Genomic DNA, 17,132 nt, shown 5'->3' with positions numbered 1-17,132 from the left:
CTCTCTCTCTGTGTGTGTGTGTGTGTGTGTGTGTGTGTGTGTGTGTGCTCTCAGCTCCAACTCCAGCACTATGCCTACCTGTGGCCCTGCTTTCTGCCATGATGGCCCTGGATTCTAACCCCCTGGAATGTAAGATCCCTATAAACTCTTTCTTCTAAGTTGTGTTGGTCATGATAGAAAAGTTGTGTTTTCAAGCGATAGAAAAATAACTAAGATACCTGGAATGCACAAGGCCCTGGCTTCTATCCCTGACACCTTATTAACTGAGTGTCATTCAAGGTCATCCTTGATTACACAGTAAGTTCAAGGGCAGTCAGAGCTGAAGACCCTGTGTGGATGATGGAGGTGATGGTGGTGATGGTGAAGATGGTGGTGTGGCGATGGTGGTGGTGGTGATGGTGGTGGTGATGGTGATGGTGGTGGTGATGGTGGTGATGGTGGTGGTGGTGGTGATGGTGGTGGTGATGGTGGTGATGGTGGTGGTGGTGGTGATGGTGGTGGTGGTGGTGATGATGGTGGTGGTGGTGGTGATGGTGGTGGTGATGGTGGTGGTGATGGTGGTGATGGTGGTGTAGGAGTTGTGTTAGGAGGAGGTGGAGAGTAACTGTCAGGCACAGGAGCCATTGCCTCTTAAGCCTGCTGGATTAAGTAAGATTGGCCATTTCCTCTACTTTAGCCCTGGGAACATTGTCTACTTCTCTAGAGAAGCACCTAAGTAGAATACCAACCTCAAAGCTGCAAACCTCATCACACTGGTACAGGAAGCACCAAAGACATTAGAGCAGGGTAGGTAATGACCACAATTGTAGGACAGTTAGCTTTGGGGCCAGGCACAAGGCTGCTTCGGAGCAGAGGGTCAGCAAGAAAGCTCTTGCTGTGAATAGTTGAGCTAAACAGACGTGACAAAAACAGAGTAGCTCAGCTGAGGCAGGGGGCTGACTTTGCAGCATTCCAGCCATGACTTTCAGACTTCCAAACCAGGACCCAACCTTTGGAGTCCTCCCAACCCCTAATGGACCCCCTTCATCCCAGTGCCTTTGGGGACCACTGCCCCAAAACTGCTTGATCTCAATCAACTGCTCTGAGGCACCCAAACTCAGACAAGGGTGTTCAGACAAGGCCTCAGCCAGTGAGGGATTGCCGAGATCACAGAGACCACCTTGTGATGGCCACATCCACTGAGGTGATGCTGATGAGACACGGAGTTCCTAAGCTGGTTCTCTGGGACATGGGAGGCTAAATCAGCATCAACTGGCCCTGCAGAGCAAGCATATGTATGAATACTGTGGGCCTGGGCCCACAGGAGTAGGAGGAGGCAGATGTGAGGGTCCTGCACTGAACACAGAGTCTCCATGTTTATATCACATACTGCTAAACATGATTGATCAGAAATGAGGTGAGCCGAGGGAGCAGAGTCTAAGTGGGCTGGCCAGGTGGCTCAGCAGGTAGAGGCACTTGCTGCTAAAGCTGAGGATGTGAGTTCAGTTCCATGTGGTGGAAGGTGAAAATCAACTCCCACAAGTTATCCTCTGACCTATACACACGCATGCGCGCGCGCACACACACACACACACACACTGACACACATGCACACACACTCACACATGCACACATGTGCACACACTTACTCACACACATGCATGCACACACATGCACATACACTCACACACACATACACTGACACACATACACACACCTATACATACATGTATACACACATGTGCACACACTCACACACATGCACACATGTGCACACACACATATGCACACACATACACACATATGCACACACTCACACACATACACTCACACTCACACATGCACACACGTATGCACACACTCACACTCACACATGCACACACGTATGCACACTCACACACGCACACACATTTGCACGCACACACACATAGATGACTAGGAATGTATCCCCCAGCCTCACTCCTTGTTGCCCAGAGCAGGTTCCTACTGCTCTCTATTCAGAGGCACGTCCCTGTGTCTAGAAGGCTCTGTGCCAGACGTCCCTATGTTCCTCTTTGTGTCTCAGAAGATGACTGTCTCCTTCCACTGTTATGTAACTGTGAGTCCTGGCCCACAAACCCAGAGTTGGGGGCAGGGGAAGGCATTTCCTGTCTTCTTTGAAATCAACTAAAGTATAATTTTGGGTCACTGTCCTACTGGGATGATAGGAAATTCCATTTCAACTTTCAAAACTCTTTTTCAGACTCTGCCTCTCCCAGCTGCTCAGCCACCCAGCACCATGGCCACTTCAGTTGAATGTCAATGAAGTGTGTGTGTGTGTGTGTGTGTGTGTGTGTGTGTGTGTGTGTGTGTGTGTGTGTGTGTGTGATGTCAGTGAGGGCCCTGCTACCCTAAGAAGCCCCAGACCTCTTGACTTCCCCAGACAGAATGAACGTTCCTCACATCAGCAGAGCCTCCAGGACCCTCCCCTTCCTTCCCCAACACCTCTATAATCCCTTCAGAACCTTATATTGGTAGCACAGGTTAACCCAATTTCCATGCTGTCTTGTTGTCTGTCCCACCAAAATCCTGTAGGGAAGGAGTTGCGTGCAAAGCCCGCTAAAAGAATTGCTTATAATCCACAAATCTGCAAAAGCAGTGAATAGTGTTTATCTCGGCCCACTAACTTGCTACCAGCCTGGTTCATCTTTTTCTGTGAGTATTGAACATTTCTGATAGTCCTCTGTTAGCTGGACCATGGAGAATACAGATTGGCAAAACCCAAGCTTCCAGGACAGACAGGACACTAGGAGTCAACTCAGGTCGGGGGAGCTCGTTGGGTGGCAACTGCTCCAGTGGGGTCAATGTGCCCCAGTTTTCCAGAGGATGAGACGAGGTGAGAAATGACTCATTTTTGTTGCTGGTGAATAATTCATATTTTAATATACAATATTATATGAGAACAAACACGCAGATGGAGGTCCTGCACTGCCAGGTCACAATGTCTGACTGAAACAGCACACAAGTCAAAGTGTGAACAGCCTCGAATAGCACAAGTCTCAGGAAAAATGGTCACTGGAAGAAATCCTGAGGACAAACGTGTCCTAGTGAGACCTCAAGTCACCTCACTGCTTACCGAGGGACAATAAGGACTGGCTTTGGGGAAAATGCTCAAGAAGGGGACATCAGGAGATGTGTGTCCACATTGGGTGAGGACTGTGCAGGTGGGAAGATTGCAGGCTTTCCCCTTTGGACAGGGCTAGAGACGTCAGGCTGCCCTTCCTTCCAGGAGATGCTGTTCTACTACACTCGTCTCCTCCACAGAATACCACGCAGGTCTTAGTTGTGGGCAGAAAGAGGGCCAGGAGCGGCCCACACGTAACAAAATCTAAAGAAATCATTTATTGTGTGTCCTGTAAGTTAAGAAGAGGAGGAAGATGGGAAACCAAGCCAAAGAGAAGCCTCATGGAGACTCGGAGGATGGTTATGATGTGGTCATGGGTGGGGACAATTCTATACTCTCTGACTGCTCCTAATCAAATTCTCAGGGACTGGGAAGAACAAGAAATTGTTGGTTGGTCAAGAGTACAAAGCTTCCCTTAGAGCAATGATTCTCAACCTTCCCAGTGCTGCGGCCTGATGCTTCCTCATGTTGTGGTGACCCTTAAACACAAAATTATTTTTGTTGCTACTTCATAACTGTAATTTTGCTATGTAAAAATTTTGTTATGTAAATATCTGTGTTTTCCAATGGTCTTAGATGACCCCCCGTGAAAGGGGTCTGGAAAAATGGCTTAGCGGTTAAGAGCACTGACTGTTCTTCCAGAGGTCCTCAGTTCAATTCCCAGCAACCACATGGCGGCTCACAACCATCTGTAATGGGATCTGATGCCCTCTTCTGGCATGAAGGCAAACATGCAGACAAAGCACTCATGCATAAAATACATAAATAAATAAATTTTAAAAGACGAACACATAATTAAGGGATTTGATATGCTAATTAATTTGACTAAAATATTTCAAACTATATACATATGTATTCTAACATTATTTGTACCACATAAACATATACAACTATACTTTGTCTATTTAGGATTAATTGATTTGGACTATCAAATGCCCATTGCCAAGTCCCTGTGATTATAGGTGAATGACACAGTACTTGGAACCCTGGTCCTCCAAGGTCCTTCCTTCCTCCTTTCTTGGGCAGGCACTGAAATAGAAGTGCCTCTTCTGATGAGGAAATTCCTGCTCCAGTCAAGACCTCTCCTTAGGAGGGCTTGCCTCTGCCTTTTCAGCCTCAGGAGGCTTTGCCTTCGTTTTCTCTGGTCCATAACTCATCTTGCTGGAACGAGTCTCCCTAGCAACCACACCTTCGTCTGGTTCTTCTGGGCCACATGCTCCCTGCAATTTGAGTTTTCCGAACACGTTCCTCTTACCTTCCTTCCATGCAGGTGGTGACCGAACATTTATGCTCAGCCTGCCCTTGACACGCAGCCTCCTTGTGCAACCCAGAGGTGCACACACAGGGATCTTCCACAGCAGCAAGGACGGGGTTCTCATCGATGAGGCCAAGATATTTTCCAGCCCCAGAGCTGGCCATGCGTGTGACCACAGGTGCCCTTTCCTATGAGGTGAGCCTGGGGTGGCCGAGCTGCTGGGTGGACGCTTGTCAGGAGGGCTGAAAGCAGCAGGCAACACCACAAAGTCAATGCTTCCCTCAGTGCACCAGAAGGCTGTTCTTGGGCAGGAAGAGTCTGTGGGTAAAGGACACGGGAAGGAGGAAAGGGCCACCAGTGAGGGGCAAGGCAGCCTGTCCTGCTACACTTGGTGTCTTAAGTCACATTCTGCTCCTCCCTGGTGAATAGGCCTGTGGGTTGCCAGGAAGTCAGCAAGCCGGCCTTTGTGAGGCAGATGCTACTCCCTCATCTCAGGAGCTCACAAACAGCACAGCATGGAGCAATCAAAAAGCCAGAGACGCCGGCGGCGGGATCAGCTTCTATTCCTGGAAATGTCATCCACTGGACAGGGCCTCCGTGCTCTGACCTCCATTGTGGCCTCTGGTAGGGGGACTGGATTCTAGGAATGGGTTAGAGAAGCCTATGGGAGGTGGGAGGTGTAGCACATCTGTGGGGTGCTTGCCCTGGGTTCCCGTCCTATAAACTGGACCTGGAAGCACATATTATCCATCTCTCAAGAGGAAGCAAAAGGGCCACCCTCAGTTACACAGCAAGTTCCAGACCAGCCTGGGCTACGTGTGACTCTAGAGGATCAGGTGGAAGAGTAAGGCAGAGAGACAGAGAGGCTTGGCTGTTAGTGCTGTGACGTTAGAAGCTGGGTTTAGGTCACTCCCAGCCCTGTCTCCCGCTTCATTGCTGTATTAGCTCCTTTGTTCATCATTCTGACCAAAGACCTGAGGTGGGGGGGTGATTTGAGTTTGCCATTTGGGGGTATAAACCACCACGGCTGTGGAAGAGGTTCAGAAACAGGCAGGAGCAGGAGGCGGCTGTCCTCGTCTCCGTAGATCAGGAAGCACAATCAGAGTATTAACTCTAAACATAACCAGCAACCAGCGCCCTCCAGCCAGGCTCCTCCTCCTGAAGGTTCCACGGCCCCCAAGACAGTGTTCAAAGCCGATAGCCAAGTGTGCAAACACTCGAGCCTGCGGGGAACACTTCATAACTCAGTCAGTAAAATGATAAAGTGTCTGCATGAGGATCTGAGTTGATTCCCAGAGCCCACAGTTTAAAAACATTAAAAAGCAAACAAACAAACAAAACACCCATTACGGTGGTATGCCCTTGTAATTTCAGCACAAAGGACTAAGGCTCACTGGCCAGCATGCCTCGCCGAATTCTCAAGTTCCAGGCCAGTGAGAGACTCCATTTCGAACAGTGTTTAAATGGAGCTGCTGGGGTGGTTCCATGGTAAAAGCTCTTGGCACCGAATCTACTGACCAAGAGCTCCACCCTTTATGATGGAAGGAGAGAACTGACTCCCACAAGTTATTCTTTGACCTCTACATGTGTGTTGTGGCACATGCACACATGAACACTCACAAATAAGTCTACATAATAAAACACTATCTATTTAAGTGTAAACCCAAGCCTCTAATAGGAAAGCCATTTTTCCAGCTCCCAAAACTTCCACTAAAAATAGGTGATAGCTCCTGCAGAATGACCCAAAGTTGTCCTCTAGCCTTCACAAGCATGTGTATAGTCATACTGTACACACACGCACACACACATGTGCACACACACACATACATACACACGCATACACACACATGTGCACACACACACATACATACACACGCATACACACACACACACATACAAGGCACATACCTTCTCCATTGTGCCATAAGTAGATGAGTTTATATGTGGAAACACAGGCAATGTGGACATTTTTAATAAGGACCATTATTGCCCTATGTTCCAGATTTATCTCTTTCCTTGTGTAGTAACTTAGTTTGTACCCTGAACCATGTTAGATTTCAAGCTGCATGGAAAAAGGCCTTTTATACAAAGCTGCATTTTCCCCTATGCTGTGTGCTGTTTGTAAAACTGTAGCCCAACACACACACACACACACACACACACACACACATGCACACACATATACACACATGTATACACATACATGCACATGTTCATTAAACACACATGTACACATAGACACATACACACACATATATACACACACACATTTACAATGCACATACACTCACACACATGCACACTCTCACACACTCACACACACATACAAACACATGCACACACATATACACATATATACACATATATGCATGCTCACAAAACACACACACACACTATAAAAATGTACCATCTCAGCCCCTTTTTAACTGACCAGCTCAGGCTGCTCAGCATATCATACCCCATGCAGCCATCTCCATCCACAACCCACGTCCTGAATTTTATGGAGGCGTTTTCTCAGTTCAAAGTCCCTCTTCTCAAATGATTCTAGCTGCTGTCAAGCTGACATCAAATTCTCCAACATACATCATCTTCTGTGACGGTGACTGAGGCTAAAGTATTGGAGCCCTGGAGTTGGGGTCAGGGCCATCCTGATTGTGAGATTGGGAGTGCTAAGAGCCTGGCGGTAGTGGCACATGACTTCAGTCCCAGCACTCGGGAGGCAGAGGCAGGTAGATCTATGGATATGAGGCCAGCCTGTTCTACAGAGTGAGTTCCAGGACAGTGAGGGCTACACAGAGAAACCTTTTCTCAAAAACAAAAGAAAAAAGAAAGGAGGAGGAAGAGGAGGAGGAGGAGGAAGAGGAGGAAGAGGAGGAGGAGGAGGAGGAGGAGGAGGAGGAGGAGGAGGAGGAGGAGGAGGAGGAGGAGGAGGAGGAGGAGGAGGAGGAAAGTGGGAAGAAACAGTTCCCAAGGAAAATCCAGGTTACTGCACCAGGGACAAGGTCAGTGGTAAAGCACTTTCCTGTCATGGATAAGGATGGGTCCCAAGTCAATCCCCAGCACTACAGGAGAAAGAAAGAATGAGTGTGTGTGTGTGTGTGTGTGTGTGTGTGTGTGTGTGTGTATGTGTGTGTGTGTGTGTGAAAGAGAGAGAGAGAGAGAGAGAGAGAGAGAAGAGGAAGAGGAGGAGGAAGAAAGGAGGAGGAAGAAAGGAGGAGGAGAGGGGAGGGCAGGAGAGAGCAGGGGAGGGGAGGGGAGAGGAAGAAAAATTAGTCAACCACCCAGTTATTCTTCTAAGAAGGGAAAGAGTGCCGTCCACAGAACAGGGCTGGAGATGGCACTGGGGTTTGGGACACTGGTTGCTTTTGTAGAGGACCCAGACTCAGTTCCCAGCACCTAGATGGTGGCTCATGAATGTCTACAGCTGCAGTTCAAGGGGATCTGATGCTTTCTTTTGACCTGCACAAGCATCAGACATGCACACAAGCAAAACACCCATACACATAAAATAAATAAATTAAAAAGTTATCAGTGAGAAAAGAAAGAAAGAAAGAAAGAAAGAGAGGAAGGAAGGAAGGAAGGAAGGAAGGAAGGAAGGAAGTGGGGGGAGGAAGGGTAGCTCCTCTGGAGCCTGGTCTGCAGGGAACTAAGTTTAGCATTTCCTGAGGGACAGTCTGCAGTCCAGAAAAGCTGGTTCTTGCAGAGTGATCGGCTCCTGGGTGGAAGTGATGCTCTCAGTAATGATCCTGCCAGAAACCGCTGCCTCATGCATTAGTCTCTCCCAGAGGGTAACAGGAACCTGCAAGGGACAGGAAGCTCAGCTCACCCCAGCAGAGGAAAAACTCAAATCTGATATGATAAGTATATTTTTAACAACAGGAATAAATACTGGGTTTCTTATTACAAAACAGATACGTAGATAGGCTGTTTTTGGTAAATAACACATGCGTTATTTAAATCAATGTCTTTCTAATTTAATATACTGTATAGAGGCTTTTAAGTACTTTATTTTTTTAAGAATTATTTATTTTGTGTATGTGAGTACACTATTGCTTTCTTCTGAAGAGGGCATTGGATCTCATTACAGATGGTTGTGAACCACCATGTGGTTGCTGGGGATTGAACTCAGAACCTCTGGAAGAGCAATCAGTGTTCTTAACAGCTGAGCCATCTCTCCAGCCCTTAAGTACTTTAATATATGGTTGGGCTGTGGGTGTAGATCTGTTGGTACAATGGTTGCCTCGCATGCACAAAGCACTGGGTTTGATCCCTGGTACTTCAAGGGCACAGTGGGACACTTGTAATTCCAATACTCCAGATGGGCAGGAGGACTGTGAATTTAAAACCGTCCTTGACTACACACACTGTACTGCCCGAGACTCTGTCTCTAAAAGTAAATGGTTAGGGTTTTTTGTTTTGTTTTGTTTTGTTTTTTAACTAAAAATTCAGGATTATTTGATCCTTTCTGTAACCATCTAAATTCCTTATATAAAATAATCTGGAATTACCCCAACTGTGATTACATCATCCCTATCTTATTGACACATATATAAATTCTCAAAAAAGTAAAACCATTTAAATTAAAAGAAAGAACTAGACCCGAGAGACACCTCACAACCATCTCCTCCCAGCAAGCCCACCACCACTATAGCCCATTTTAAGATTAGAGTAAAATAATTTACCTAATGTTAATTACTGTTTAATTATGCAAAATCTAACCCCACTGGGCCTGGTTATGAGAGGAAGTGTCATGACCTTGCATTGATTTCTTGAGGACCCAAATCGGGAAAAGACCCTTGTCCCCAGGCACAAGGCTGTCTGCACTCTCGGCTTTCCCTTTGCACACGGCCGCCCTCTAGTGACAAGAAGGGAGTACCGTTGCAATCTGATGAACTGGAGAAGACTGGCACCTCTATCGGGTTGGAACTTTCTGGTTTATGCACACAGCTTTATGATGGGAACTAGGTCAGCTGATAGACCCTTCTAAGGAGCGTGGTTGATGACCCTGCTGCCCTCCTTGACAACTCGAAGCCTGGAAATATCGCCATAAAGCTTTCTGGTGACTGTCGTGGTGACTGCCCTGCTGAGGATTGCCCAGAGGGCGCACATTCAGCATGTCTGAAAGAGCCTTGACTGAGGACCACAATGCCTGCTGCGGGCTGCAGGTGGCAGAGGGCTCCTACCCTCCCTGAGCCAAGTCCCATTACAGGCTGAAGATTCCTGGTCCCTAAAACTGCCTCCAACAGTCACCTCAACCCAGCACCCCCTCTTGTCCCAGATCCAAAGAGCAAGCCCCTTGGCACCCATCACAAACAGCAGGACCAGAATCCTGCCTCCTTAGATCCACCGAGAAAGATCTTCTCGGTGTCTCTTGCAGCTGCCTTTCTTGGGCAGTGGGACTCTTTTACTCAGACGTGCTGAGTGCATCAACAGAAGCGAGCCGTGAACAGCACCTCACCGCAACTGCCTCATAAGGCCGAACAAGTTACTACTCACTGCACAAGGCTCGTGGCCGAGGGGTCATGGGGATCTGGAATTCATCCCTGACCTGTTAACAAAGCTACACTTGCTAGTGAGAGGCTATGCGGGGAGAAAGGAGCTCTGTTTTCTAATGACGGTTGTTTTGTTTGTTTGGTGTGTGTGTGTGTGTGTGTGTGTGTGTGTGTGTGTGTGTGTGTGTGTGTGTGTGTGTAAGAAGATGCGTGTGTCAGGAACTCTTACTCTTTTTCCAGTTTTCAAAAGGGCACAGACTGACTGCTCCAGTTTTAATGTCGCTTCAGTGTAGGCCCCTTACCCCCTGTCTTTCCATAGGTAGAAATTTCTCCAAAGTGCCCAGGATACTAGCTAGCTAGGCTTGGATAGACTTACTTTGTCCAGGTTCTGCTGCCCACTAGGGACACGTCTGGGAACTATGGTCAGCTCTCTTGTGGAAGGCTGGCATTGACGCATCTTTACCACACTCAGTCTTGGTTCCTCACACCTCTCTCCAAGAGTGAGGCTCATTTCCCTGCTCTCAGAACACCTCCAGACTGAAATACCAGTCCAGCCTCTACATTCAAGTGCTATTGGTGTAGTTGGTGTCCCTGGGAGATCACAATAGTAGTGTAAGACCATCCTGTCTAAGGGGATGGAGAGCCAGCTCAGTCATTAAAAGCACTTGCTGTTCTTCTGGAAGACATAGGGTTTAGTTGGCAACACCCCCATGGAAGCTTATTACTTTAACTCTAGTTCAGTGGTTCTTAATAGGTCTTGACCTCTTTGGGGGATGAAATGACCCTTTCACAGGGGTTCCCTAGGACAGTAGGAAATATCATATAACTACAAGAGGATTTGTAACAGTAGTGAAATTACAGTTACAAAGTAACAATGAAAATATTTTATGGTTGGGCTTCACCACAACCTGAGGAACTGCATTAAAGGGTTACAGCATTAAGAAGGCTGAAAACCACTGCTCTAGCTCTAGGGGACCTTCTGGTCTCTTGAAGCACTGCATACACATGTGCTGAGTAAGTTTCCTCTGAGATTGAAACATTCCATCCTTCAGAGAAATTCCTTAAACATGAAGGTAAACAACACAAACACCTTCAGGAAGTCCCTAAAGCTGAGCAGATTCACTAGGTCCCTCTTTGCCAGAGTAAGTAATAAAAGCTGAGAATATCTCTTAGAAAGGCAGAGTTGAGTTGCAAGTCAAATTGTTAAAAAGACTCTGAGACCAAATCAGTGAGTGGCCTGGGAGAAGCAGAAAGCAACCCAGCTGCCTGGAAGGGGTTTAGACCAGAGCCACTTGGAAAGGGCAGTCTCCAATCTGTTGGCCTGCCTGAAGGCTGTGCAGTGTATTCCAGGTTCCCAGCTTTGTGAACTGTCACCCACACTAGGGTGGACCTTGGTGATGCAGCTGTCTTTGAGACTTTTCTGCTGTAAGTAACCCCAGTAAAACTCGTGGTTCACCAAATTAGACTTCGGTACTAGCGATTCTTTGGTCTGTCATGAGCTCCCTATCTAGGGTGAATAAGACATGTGTTCCCTCTCCCAGAAAATGTTTTGTCACACAAAAACTTGGTGCATATACAAACATTCAGGCAAACAATGATACATACAAAATACAAATATAAATTAAAATTTGAATTGTTTTAAATAGATCTTCTGTTCTGACACTTGGACAAGTTCTTCAGTATTTGGGGCTCTTCTCATAACTGTACCCATCTAAGGAAGCCAACCCACCTATCCTGAAGCAGCAGTAGAGGCTGGGAACAAGGACAGGCTGTTACAGGATTGACACAGGCCAGGGATTGGGTATACAAGGTCGGTTCAGCCTGAGACAGCCAAGTACAAAGCCAGACAGAACCAGAAAACTTGATCCTCCCAGGTCTATGAGGTTCCTGAGGCTTTTACCTTGAACAGCTTAGGGATGTCCATTGTCTCCAGCCTGCCATGTAGCTTGGTGTCCACCCTCCCCAGAGCAGTCAACTTCTAGAAGCATCAACCTTTTAGAGACAGGCAGAACCAGAGCCTGGTGGGTTTGCAATGAACTTGGTCTCATCCTCAAATTCTTCACAGTGGGGTCTAGAATGGAGCATTAGGCTTTCAGGGAGACCCAATCCTTCTCCGCGGGCTAGACATTCAACAAGACAAAGACATGGGTTTCAGAAAAGGAGCTTGAGCAGGCTGCAGGCACTGAGTCCGAGGATGAAAGGGTGCCTAGTCTCAAGGAAAGTAGATTGTGTTTTAGAGACTTGACTCATAAAGTAATACCCAGGAGGTTTGGGAGAGAGGACTGATGATCCATGGACTGAATATTCTGGATCCATGGATCCAGAATAGCTGAAGTTGGAGAAAGCTCAGCTGGTCCAGATACTCCCACAGGTTCAAAGGAAGTGTCAGGCCCCAGACTAGAGAGGGCATATGTGAATTCATAGACCCTCTGAGGGGATGACAAGAGAGCAGGCAGTACCCACAGGAGAAGGGAAGGGTATCTGAGTCCTAAAGAGGTAAGACCAGTGCCTGGAAGCCCATTGCATTGTGTGGAGGGAGTGAACTGGGGTTTCTGACCCGAGGACACATGGCCTCTGTCAGAACACATGTAAGTCCTGGGATCCTTGTATAATTCCCTGGACTTGGGCAGCCCCAGAAATGAATTCCTAGAGAAGCTGTGACACATCCTCATAGGAATGAACATGACTTGGGGAAAAGAGGTGGCATTTCTTACACCTGACATCCAAAAGCACATTTGCTACCCACTACTGACCTTTGGGGTCCTGTCCATCCAAGAGACAATGATAATGCCACAATGAAAAAGGAAGGTACAGGGTGTGGGGGTGCATAGCTTCAATCCCAGCACTCAGGAGGCAGAGGCAAGTGAATCTCTGAGTTTGAGGCTAGCCTGGTCTACAGAGCTAGTTTCAGGACAGCCAGGGCTATACAGAGAAACCCTGTCCTGAATAATAATAATAATAATAGTAGTAGTAGTAGTAGTAATAGTAGTAGTAGTAGTAGTAGTAATAGTAGTAGTAGTAGTAGTAGTAGTAGTAGTAGTAGTAGTAGTAATAGTAGTAATAGTAGTAGTAGTAGTAGTAAAGATAGGAAGGAAGGAAGGAAGGAAGGAAGGAAGGAAGGAAGGGAGGGAGAGAGGAAGGAAGGAGATAGTAAATTCAACTAACAGAGTTAATCTACAAAGTTGCCCCCTAAGGTGAGGGCTGCATTTAACAGTAAGCCAGAGGCCAAGGAGGGCATTCCCCAGACTGGCATTTGAACCAGTTGGGATCTCTCAGCTCTCAACTCTCACTTGAAAACTAAACAGATGAACACCCAACCACACATGTACCAGAACAAAGGACTCTTCGCACAGATGGGAGGGACTCAGAATGGCCTCTCCTCTCTGTGAAAGAAGCTTCCTGGGGCTGGGGATTTAGCTCAGTGGTAGAGCGCTTACTTAGGAAGCGCAAGGCTCTGGGTTCGGTCCCCAGCTCCGAAAAAAAGAACCAAAAAAAAAAAGAAAGAAGCTTCCTTTAAAAAAAAAAAAAGAGGCAAGATTAGACTGAGAAACGAGGACAGATGAGAATCTAGCCTGCTCACAAAAGCACAGGAAAGTAGAGAATTGCAGGCCCTTTAGGGAGGATCCAGGCTGAGGGGCAGCAAGTCACACGTGGCTTTCATGATGGGTCTTCACCACAGATGAAAGGATCAGCACTCTTGGTCCAAATGGCCAGTAACCATGACGGGGCAGACAACTGTGGGCCAGGCTTCAGAGAGTAGCTAGGGACTTCCAAAAGGGCCTAGGTGGGAAGAGGGGCCTAGAATCTGGGCCGAGGCCAAAGAGAGCCCTGCATGCGGAGTTAAATGGGGACCAACCACTTACACACCCCTGCTGAAGGGCCCAGGGACTCCCAGGCTGGTTCCAACTCATGTCGCCTCAGGGTCTCGGCAGCAGGTGGCCTGCAGCAGGCTTGTGTGCTCTGACTTTGAGGGAACTGGACCCGCTGTTGTATCTGTCTTGGCCAGTACTGGAAAAGCACGTGGAACTCTTGTACTTAAGAGACTTTGCTATGTCCCACCTTCCCCTCATCGACAACACCAGTTTCCCTGAGAGAACTGCTTTCTGATTTTCCTCCAGAACCTGTGATTACTCTGCTTTGCCTTAAACCACAATTATCTAGATGTCAACATATTCGATTAGACTATCATCATGACTTTCTGGTGACACACCCTATGCCCGCCTGTTAGACTTTTGCAAGGTAATTTGAGGTGGGAAAGGCCCTCTGCCTAAAGACTCCAGGTTACTGAGTCTCATGTCTGATGTATTCACAAGAGGACTATACTCCCCATCCTTGGGTGCCCCATTCCTAGGTGCTCCAAGATGCCTCCAGGGTGTGTGTCTCCTCCCTCAGCCTCTGTTGCCTACAGACTCTGCCAGTCTGTCAGGAAAATTTTCTATACCTGCCACGTGAGGAAGGGGCTGCTTCACCCCCTCATGTCCCCTGGTCCGACTGTACCACATTGATCCCCACCTGTCCTTTGGACCTACTGAGCTCCAGCCTAGATCTTTCTAAGCATTGAACCTCATCCCAGCTGTGACTGGGGGTGTTAAGCCATGGTACAAGGAAGCTTACCACAGACCGTTGTCCATTCACACCTAGCAGTTATGACCCCACCTCCCAGGAGACTGAACCCCAAAGGGTGGCTTGCTTTCTGGTACTATGGCAAAATATGAGGGTGGAAATCAACTTAAAGATATTAAGGTTAAGTGGAGAGCTTAGGACAGTGGAAGGCTTCCTAATGGGACATGAGATATTAAGCCGGCCAAGAGAGGGAAAGAAGTCTAAAAAAAAAAAAAAAAAGCTAGAAATGGCAGGTTCTGGTGAGCATCCACAAAGCCACTCACTGAGAGGAATGACAAGGTACTGCTGCCCTTTCCCTAATAAACCTCTCTGCTTAGCCTCTCCCAGGGACCACCTGGGATAGTGGCCACCAAAGGAGGAGAATCAACCATGGATCAAGAGTTGTAAGTCAAACACTAGAGAGAGGTGCCCAGCGCACCCCCACCATGGGAAGCAATCCTTTTGCTTGCTCGCCCACTGAAAGCAAACCTTGAGTGCTTGCTTGCCTGCCATACCTGTGCCCTGGTGTGAGTTTTTCTCCCTTTGGAGCCTAAGAATTGTAGCAGCTGGGATCAGAAGGATTTGGGGAGGGATCTCCCCACCCACAGCAGAGAACAACGCTGCAGGTTTTGTCCAAGACTGGCAGGGTCCCTGGCTTTAGGCATGAGGCAGAATATCATGGTGAGAGAGGGCTGGGGCTGAACCTGCTGCTATCTTATGACAGCTGGAGGGTAGGGGTGGGGCAGGGGCAAAGAGTACCCTTCAAAAGGTAGTCCAGTGACCTGTTTCTTCCAGCCCATCTGCTAAGAGCCCATTCATCTAAGAACTCATCAATGGATTAACCCGATGATAAGTAAGGTTAACGTGCTAGGGCTCCAAACCCCCTTCAATAGCTCCTGAAAACCAGGTCTTTAACACATTCACCTTCTTGGAGGCCACTTCCTATCCCAACCATAACCGGGTGTGGCTTCCAACAAGGATGATGTGCGTTCCAACATGCAGATGACTCAGGGGGGCGTCTCCCTCTCTGTGTGGCTCTTCTCCAGGTCTGCAGCGCCCATGCACGCAGCAGGAATGTCTTCAACAGGGCTGTTTTCTCAAGCCCATGTCTGCCTCATTGGCACCACAGATGGGAGCCACTTTTGGGGCCTCTACCAGGGACTCGTTTGTCTCTACAAGGCCTCACCCAGCTACAAGTGGGTCCTTTACTAAATGATGACTGCCTCTGGCTCCTGACTGAGGACAAACACCCCTGAATGTTGCAAGAGGTAAGCACAGGAGGTCTGTGCCTGAGGAAACTGTGAAGTGAAACCTGATCGATCATCTGAGGGGATGGCCAGGACTGTTCCTCCACACCAGCCCAGGACCTGAAGAAACCAGATCAGCCAGCATGGGGATAATGTGCCTGAGAATCCAGAGGGCTAGATGTTGGTCTCTGTTTGGCACCCTGTGAGAGCCATTTGCTGCATGTGGTGGAGAGTATCCCACGGTAAGAAAAGGGAAAGCATGCCAGAGACAACTTGATTTTTATAACAAAGCCATTCCTGGGAGAAGCTATTAATTCACGAGCAGATTTAAAGATTTATTTATTTCATGTATGTGAGTATGCTGTAGTTGTCCTCAGACACCAGAATAGGGCATCAGATCCCATTACAGATGGTTGTGAGCCATCATGTGGTTGCTGGAATTGAACTCAGGACCTCTGGAAGAGCAGTTAGTGTTCTCAACCCCTGAGCCATCTCTCCAGCCCCTTCATGAGCAGATTTAAAGGTACCTTCTTTACAGGTACACATGCTGTGCTTGTATATATGTAGGTGTCCCATGTACATACCTGGCACCTTAGGAGGTCAGAACAAGAGGTCAGATCTCTTGGTACTGGAGTTGTAGACAGTTGTGAGCCACCATGTGGTTGCTGAGGATGGAGCCCAGACTCTGCAAGAGCAGCAGACGCTCTTAACCTCCAAGCCACCTCTCTAGCCCTGGTGAGTGGATTTAGCCATTCTAAGGGCTCTTGGCCTGGTCACCTCCCCAAAGCCCCATATCCAAACACCATGATTTTGGAACCTGGGGATTATGCTTCCCATACATGAATTTGGGATCCAAAGCATTGGAAGAACCTTCTAGAATTATTGCAAGGAGTAAATGGGCCCAATGGCTGGATGGAAACCTTTGATGGAAACCAGGTTTGAAAAATCACTGGGGCAGTCTGAACATGGCCTCTGATGTGGTGAAGCTGTTTGCTCAGAGAGGATGGTACTGTTGCTGAGAGGGCGGTGATGATGCTCTGAGAGGAGGAGGCAGACGTGTGCCAATGCTTCGAAGGAAGAAGCTTCAGGAGGTTTGCTCTCCCCATCAAGGGTTCAACAACAGAAAGTGCGTTTGCGTGGAAACAGAACAGGAAAGCAGGTCTTATGAAATTCCAGCTGCAGGACCTAGGTGGGAGATATATTTTGGCTATCTGTATTGTTTATTGACAAAATATATAACTAAAGCAATGGTAGGAAAGGAGGGATGGAGAAAGAGAGAGAGGAAGGGAGGGAGGGAGAGAGGGAGGGAGGGTGGGCAAGTCTATCTTGGTGGAGAATGGTTGACAGTGGGAGCCCAGGGCAGCTGGTTACACTGTATCCTTAGAGAGCAAGGA

Source organism: Rattus norvegicus, chromosome 4 (assembly GCF_021556685.1).
Source record: "Rattus norvegicus strain SHRSP/BbbUtx chromosome 4, alternate assembly SHRSP_T2T, whole genome shotgun sequence".
Lineage (NCBI taxonomy): Eukaryota > Metazoa > Chordata > Mammalia > Rodentia > Muridae > Rattus > Rattus norvegicus.
The sequence above is the reverse complement of the archived record's forward strand: the minus strand, read 5'-3'. Positions refer to the sequence as shown.